Source organism: Pinus tabuliformis, chromosome 5_1, assembly GCF_031772625.1.
Source record: "Pinus tabuliformis cultivar Carrire ecotype Pingquan chromosome 5_1, CPIR1, whole genome shotgun sequence".
Lineage (NCBI taxonomy): Eukaryota > Viridiplantae > Streptophyta > Pinopsida > Pinales > Pinaceae > Pinus > Pinus tabuliformis.
This window is the reverse complement of record NC_142305.1, coordinates 977445371-977453801: the sequence shown is the minus strand read 5'-3', so window position 1 is coordinate 977453801 and position 8431 is coordinate 977445371.

Below are 8431 nucleotides of genomic sequence, written 5' to 3'. Positions count from 1 at the left end.
AGTTGAAAATGCAGTACAATCTTTGAAAGAACAGAGCTATTTATGGTAAACTCAAAAAGGGACCATTCAATCGAGCAGTTTTAGCACATGGTTCAAGCTCGTTAAAAAATAAACATAAGACATGAGCAAATGTTTCCCCCCGCATTTAAGCTCGTTAAAAAATGAACTATTCCCCGGTAAATAACCATCGTGAATGTAGTGCTTCAGCCATTAAAGCCTTGGTCGTGTTTGCACCGTCACCTCCACTTTTTCATTGGCCAATCATTCACCTCCATTTGATTGTTTACCCATTTTGAGGAACAGCTGCGAAGAGTGATTTCACTAGCCATCCTTGTGACACTGCCGTGATTGGAAAATTCCAAACCTTACCTGGAATCAGCTGCTACCCGTTTTATCACTCGTTCCTCAAAAGACGAGTCTCCTTTAAGCTCTTTTCAACTGACTCGTAAAATATGAAAAGATTGTCGAGCCATTGGCCTCTCCAGCTCGTTAAGGGATTAGATGACAAAAAAGGAATTTTGGAGTTACCTTTACGTTCCTTTTCAGACTCTCTAAAATTGAAAAGGATCGAGTTATCTTTGTCGTTAAACTCGTTAAAAAGATTAATAGCGGCAAACTTGTCTATAGACGAGAACGAGTTTCACTATCGCTAGGCTCGTTAAAACATAGCGATGGGTTTTCCCGAAGGGCAAATTATAGAACAAGCATATGTTATCCTCCTCAAGCTTGACAAAAATAAAGAGGTACTGGTCAACAATGACTGGGGAAAATTGGGAAGAAAACTTAAAGAAACTTTGTTGGTAGCAAGTCGCTCTTGAACATGACACTTCCACTCCGTGTCTGAGTCGGGTTGGGTTGTTTCATTCACCGGTCACATCACCATGGTCACGCCATTCCATCCACATTTGGGGTTAATGCTACCAATCCATCACATCAGTGTCGCCGATATGTTCAAGAGAAGTCATTCAGAGAATTCACCTGTGTCTCACCCACTACCATACATTATACTCCATTCTTTCATGACCGCCACCCTGAACCTTATATCACCAGATCGTTTTAACCTCCATTAAAATCATTTGCTCCATTCCGTGTCATTGATGTGGGATTCGTTAAGGCCCCCCTGTGACGGATCACTACTTGTCGACATCAGATCATTATCCAAGAAGTTGATCTAGGAACACCCCATTCAGTACTTTGAAGCTTGCATGCCTCAATGGCATGTTTCTCACTTCCGGCGACAGGTTTACATCAATGGCCTTCGACCGAAAGATTTTGCTTGGTGTTCGACGCCAAGTCCTTTATTCACACCACATGAATTGTACTGCAGTACCTTGAGGGTCATTATCATTATCGATGATTCCTCTCGCGCTTGTTAACAGTTTACATCATTGACTGGTAATCAAGCGATGTCTTTCCATGTTCGACTTCAGAACATTTCTCACATGGATCGAATTGTACTTCGAGTGAAGATCGGACGAGATTGAAGACCCCGGATCTAGTTTCATCCATCCGGGCTGCGATATATATTCAGGGAAATAAATACATTAAATGTACATCATTGTTGCACAGATAATCATCCACTCAAAAGGATGATGGCTCTATCAGAATCATCAGTCTACACTTAGACGATTGTTTGTCCTATGTACATGAAAATGAATTTATAAAGTTGAGCATGGGAATGCCCGCCTCAGCTAGATCATGAAAATAGTATGAAGATAATGTATTGTATTGTATCTTATTACAAGTCTCCTCCCAGCATTGAAAGAACTTCATCCTCATAATAAAGCATTTCACCCGACACCAAAAGATTAACGGCCTCATACTTTAGGGGGAAACTGTTATAGACATTTTTGGGCCCTACAACCCCAAGCATGAAATTTCCATAAACCAAGGGCTCCTAAGTCCCTAAAAGTGTTGTTCTAACCCCTAAAGGAACAAGGTCAACAGATTACAGCTTCTCCCAGAAGTTCTCCATGAGAAACTGCTCAGAATTGGTCAAAACAGGATCAATGCAGCTGCTCCACTGGCTAAGTGTGTTGCATCTCACCTAAATACACTGTGAGGGTGCGTTTCATTTCAAAAGTCCCTTCTGTGGGGTGCGATGGGCGAGAAATGACAAATGGCAATGTCATTCCGCGAGGTGGAGAGGCAATGGAAGCTTCCAGAATCTTCTCCTGTGACACTTGCCTCACTGAATTCGACCAAGGATGAGTAAGAGGCCCTCGGTCTCCAAGTGGAAGCAAGAACTATCAGAGAGAAGACACTAATAAAATCCCAAGCTGACTCATCCCCCTTACAGATATCTATATATGGATCCCTCATCCCAGAGATCCAGAGGCTGGAATTTTGCATATTGTAAGGAATTGTTGTTGGTTTCTAGAGACAAGCATCAGATTGTTGGGTGATCTAAGCTTTGTTTGAGGTGAAGAGGGGCTTCTTTGCTGGGAGGTTGATGCTGGGTCGGAACAACTGGTTGTAACTCCTCCTGGCTCTTTTCTTGTTTATCAATAAAAGCTATTTGAGTTTTCCTCCATGCTTATGTATCATTGATGCTTGTTACATTTGTATGGTCAATTTACATCTAATCCTAGATTGTTTATGATTATAGATCCATGTCTTTGTATAGTGCTATGCTTCTGTGATCTTACAGGTACTTTGTGAAGTTGGGCGAGCAAGGGAGCAGGTAGCTGAGGACTATCAAAGAAGAGAGGGATCGAATCGAAGGATTAGCGCAAGACAGAGGTTGGTCTTCCTGTTCCTCTCTATCTATAATTCATAAAGGAAAAACAAAAGTAGTTTTTCTCTATTTGTTTCTAAGGCAGCTGTCACACCTTAGTGGGATAGAGCAGTTCTAAATAGACACTTTTCCCTGTAACACGCCTTCACCACACACTTCTTCCATTCAGCCAACTCTTGTGCATTAGTTGAAGTTGGCCTTTGGATTTCTTGATCAATGAATTCCTTCAAGTCATTGTCTTCTAATACAGCCTCCATGCGATCTTTCCATGCTATGTAATTCGAGCTACCATCCAAGGCATACTTGAGTCTGAAGCCATTGAACTCCATTGGCCAACCTTGAAGTATGATAAGAATTTGATTTTGCACCTGCAACCTTGAACTTCAAACTTCGAATTCTCTTCTCAGTATACTATTCACAGCTCTGATTACCTTTGCTCCGATACCATGTAGAAATTCTCACTGTAGATTAACATGATAATGCAATATAGCTAAAGAAAAATACTTTAATCTACTTCTATAAGAAATTAGCGGAAGTTTAATAGATTTGAGCAAGATCAAGCGAAACACATATAACAAGAGAAGAATCAATGCACATGAACACAAAAGAATACTTAGGGGAAAGCCTCAACTAAAACCCCCACTATCTGTATTATCATTACAAGTTTGAAATATATCAGAATTAAACACAAAAGCCTTCTCCTTTTCTCTCCTGATCTCCTATTTCCTTGTGTTGTTTCTCCTGGGTGATCCTACTGTTACTAAGTGTAACATTGATCACTCACACTAATCTCACACCCTATAAAACTATGCAATCGTCAAGGAATGAATTCCTTCTGCATGCATGACTTTTGTTTATAGGAAAACTCATGGAACTGATAGTACATTGTCCCTGTCTTTAATCTCAACTGGGTCTTTCTCTGAATAGACATGCATGAGTTAATGATGAGAGAATCATCAGTTATCTAGAGTACACTAGTTGGATGCATGCATGCATTAACTGACTGAACTCACAATTAGTTCCTCAAACAGTTTGGAACTAATTTAACTAGACTTAACTTAGTAAACTAAGCTAACTAATTAAAACTCAAATACAACTCAATCTTATCTCCTTAATCAAGGGATAATCTCCTTAATTTAAGGGATAACTGTTGCATGACTTCACAAAGACTTCTAGCTTGAATTTCTCCAACTAATTAACTCAAGATGAATTAATTAATTATTTTTCAAGCAGCTGGTGAGACTAAATTCGAATTTTAATTCAAGGACAAACTAAAATTGGAATATTCTTGTTGCCACATTTCAACAAAGTTTTGGGGCGATCTTTTAGATAAAGATCACCCAAGCCACACATATTACATAATCATAAATCAATTTTTCCATCAAAGGGAAGCTAGGCATTATGTGGCATTCTTTCCAAGACGTAAATCAATAACCTTCCTTAACCTTGACCTCAGCCACAACCTCAATCATTATAACCTCCTCGACATCCCCCAGATCTGCCTCATGCATGGGTGCATCATTAAACTAATCTAATGCCTAAGTGTGATAGACAGCATGACAATTGGGCTTATTTTTTGGCATTTAGCTAATATTCTTGTGTAGAATGGCGATTACCCTCGCAGATGCACACCATTTAGGTTTAACATTTTGTATATTGTATTGGAATTCTCTAGTGTTGTGGCTTGACACAACCAAGTAGATATAAAAATATGTATATGTTTGGACTCGATGAAAATCTTAATCAAAGTAGTCAATGAACTTACAATTGTCTTTAACGTGTCCTCCGCTTCTACAGTCTGAGTGCACAAGATATTATTTTTCTACAGGGCTAGATTCAAGAAGTACTATTGTAATTATTCAATTTTCTCTTCCAATTTGTTGTCAGTTGTTAGGGAACATGATTTCCCTTCAACGTTTGTCTCGATGTGCTGAGCCATTTTCAAGGCTTATTCACAAGTTTGGATTTCATGCATTCTCAGAGGTTCTCTGATTTTCTGCAGAAACCCAATAACGTACCATTACACTAATAGGGTGTCATCAATAATGTAAGGGATTTTACTTAGAAAATCCTTGAACCTTTGTTGTATTCCCTAACTATTTCATGTGGAAATTGTTTTATTTCTTTTAATTTTCGTGTTGCATGATGATTGAAATCTTGCACTTTAAATAAGTAAAATAAGTTGGTTTCGATATCATTTTTATTTTTTGGTTGATTTTCTATGAAGTTCATGAACCAAGTGAGGGATCTCTTTCAGGGAGTTGCTACAAAATGGGTCATTTTTTTATCTTTGTCATTGATATCATTGGTAGTCCATAACTTCTCACAAACAAACCAATGTTTCTTTGGGTCCTCATCATATTCATAGAGGGGGATGTGGTTCAATCCCATTTTTGCTAGAGGAGGTTGAGTCTTTTCTAGTTCCTTAGTATTGGTCGACTGGTCTTAATTGTCATTCTCGACAGCTGGTAAATGCCTTATCTATGGGATATTTTCTTGCTTGTCATCTTTGACTAGTACAAAATTTGTTAATCTGTCATTTCTTTTACACCCTTTGTCTATATATTCGACAAACCAATTCATAGAAGGTTGTGGTAGTTCGTTGTATAGAATTATGTCTTCTTCTCCTCCAAATATCAGACGTTACAGATACCCTATTCCCATAAGAGTGAAAATGAACATACGGTTGCATAAATGCTAGAGGCAGGTATAACTCAACCTAGCCAAAGACCTTTCTCTTCTCCAATATTATTGATGCACAAGAAAGATGGATCATGGTGCATGTGTTTGGATTATAGAGAGCTCAACAAGCTCACTATTAAAGTTAACTTTCCCATTCCTGTCATTGATGATTTGTTGGATGAATCACATCGAGAAATTTACTTCACCAAGTTGGATCTTTATTCAATATATCATCAAATTGGAATGAAGATAGAAGACATTCCAAAAACAACATTTTGGAACTCATGAAGGTCATTATGAATTTTTGGTCATGCCTTTTTGTATTGAAAATGCACCTTCCACATTTCAAGGTTTGATGAATTTCACTTTCAAGCCCTTCCTTAGAACATTTTTGTTAGCATTTTTTTATGATATACTTATCTATGACAAGTCTTGGAAATATCATGTTCAACATGTTGACAGGGTGCTCAAGCTATTGGAGGAGAAACAATTGTATGCAAAACCCTCCAAATGTTTCTTTGGGGTACAAGATGTGGAATATTTAAGTCATATTATATCTCACGAGGGTGTTAATGTAGACCATAATAAAATTAAATCCATAAAGGAATGGAAAATCCCCACAACCTTAAGGCCTCTTCAAGGATTTCTTGCTTTGACAGGGTATTATCGCAAGTTTGTTAAGAATTATGGGAAAATAGCAGCACCTCTAATATATTGCTAAAGGAAGATGCATTTTCTTGGACTCCAGAAGAAACTAAGGCCTTTGAACATCTTAAAGAGACAATGTGTCGAGCTCTGGTCTTAGCTACACCAGACTTCACAAAATCCTTTACTGTGGAATGTGATGCCTCAAGAATGGCATTGGTGCTATTTTAATGCAAGAAGAAAGACTTGTTGGCTTTAAAAGTCATCGAATCAAGGGAAATAATTTACACAAACCTATTTGTGAGAAGGAAATGTTGGAAATACTACATGCCCTAAAGCAATGGCGCCCTTACCTAATGGGAAGACACTTCAAGGTAAAAATAGATCATGAGAGTCTTAAATACTTCTTGGAACAAAGATTATCTTTAAAAGAGAGGAAAATGGGTCAATAAGATGTTGGGTTATGACTTTGAAATCATCTACAAAAATGGGAAGGAAGATGTTGTTGGAGATGCACTCTTAAGAAAGGATGAGGATATGGAGGCATTACCCTATGCCATTTCTATTATCCAACCTGATTGGATGACTAAAACAAAGGATGAATGAAAGAATGACAAAAATGTGTGGACACTCATTCAAAAGTTGTAGCAAGATCCTAGTGCATCTAATACATTTATCTGGAAAAATGATTCATTATGGTACAAAGATCGTTTATTTCTGTGTAAGAACTCCCAACTCAAAAAAAGGTTCTTTTGGAATCACACACCTCTCCTAGATGAGGGCTCTTGGGATTTTTAAAAACTTACCATAGGATCGAGAAGGAATTTTTTTGGGATGGCCTTAAATATGATATTCAGAAGTTTGTGGCGGAATGTTTGGGTTGCTAACAAAATAAAGTTGAGACAATTAAGACCACAGGTCTTCTACAACCATTATCCATTCCAAGTCAATGTTGGGAGGAGGTCTCAATGGATTTTGTCACAAGTCTACCCAAGTCTAAAGGAAAGAGTGTTATCATGGTAGTAATGGATAGACTTACCAAATATGCACACGTTTGTGGACTATATCGTCCTTCCAAAGACATTACATTCGTTATTGCATTTGTGGAAATAGTCCAAAAGCTACATGGAAACCCAAAGATCATTTGGTTACCTCTAGAAGAATGGTGGTATAACACTTGCTTCCATACTGCAACAAAAATGACCCCATTTATGGTGCTTTATGGATATCATCCACCATCCATCACATCATCTCTAAGAGACAATTCAATGGTTTATGCAGTGGAATATCACATCGAGCATCAACAACAAATTCTTCAACTCTTAAAGGATAACCTGACTTTGGCACAGCATCGAATGAAACAACAAGCATATGAGAAGCTAAAAAGGATAATAAATTATCACCCAAGTGTTGTGGCCCTTCTAAGTTGTTACAAAATATTTGTACTATGCCATACAAATTGGCGCTTACTGCATCTTCACAAGTACACGCAAGTTTCCATGTTTCATGCTTAAAGAAGGTTATAGGTGACAAGCTCCCAATTCAAGCTATATTGCCAGAACTTGATGAGGAAGGAAAAACTATATTGGAGCCTAAAGCAATCACGAAAATAAGAATCTAGCAGCTACATAATTGATCATTTTTAGAGTACTTGATTAAGTGGAAGAATTTACCTGTTGAAGATTCAAAATGGAAGGATGAATATTCTATACATAAGCATCCATAACTACTCAAGCAATGAGGACAGCACTTTTTTTAAGGATATGGGAATGTTAGGTCCATATAATACTAGTGTAGCCCCTATATTGTTATTGGTGTGCCCCATATAAGCCCATTATTGTTATTGTTGTGCCCTTGCATTATTATTTTTATGTATACCCTAATTATATTTTGACCCTTTGGACTCCTATATATACCAAGGAGATCATGTCATTTGATTCATCCAAGAATTGTTCAGTTATGTGATGCAAAAGGAGGTTTCCCCCTCGAAGTGGCATATTATCAAGTCATTGATCCATTTCTTCTTATGTTTTTTTTGTTATTTTGATTTGGGTACATAAAAATTTAAGCATCTAAGCTGATTGTACCAAACCGACTTTGTTAGTCAACTCAATTAGAGAGTTGACCTACTTACAATACAATTCTTATAAGTCGACTCGATTGGGCTAGTTGACTAAGTCGACAATCCCCTCCAAGAAATGTCCATGGAACAAGTAGTGGTATATTTTCTCAATGAGGATATATTTTTTCCACTTTGGTGTACCACAGGAAATTGTTACATATCAAGGAACTTAGTTTACTTTCAAACTCATTTAATCCATCACAAAGCAATAGCAGATTTGGCATAGAACATATACACCATACCAT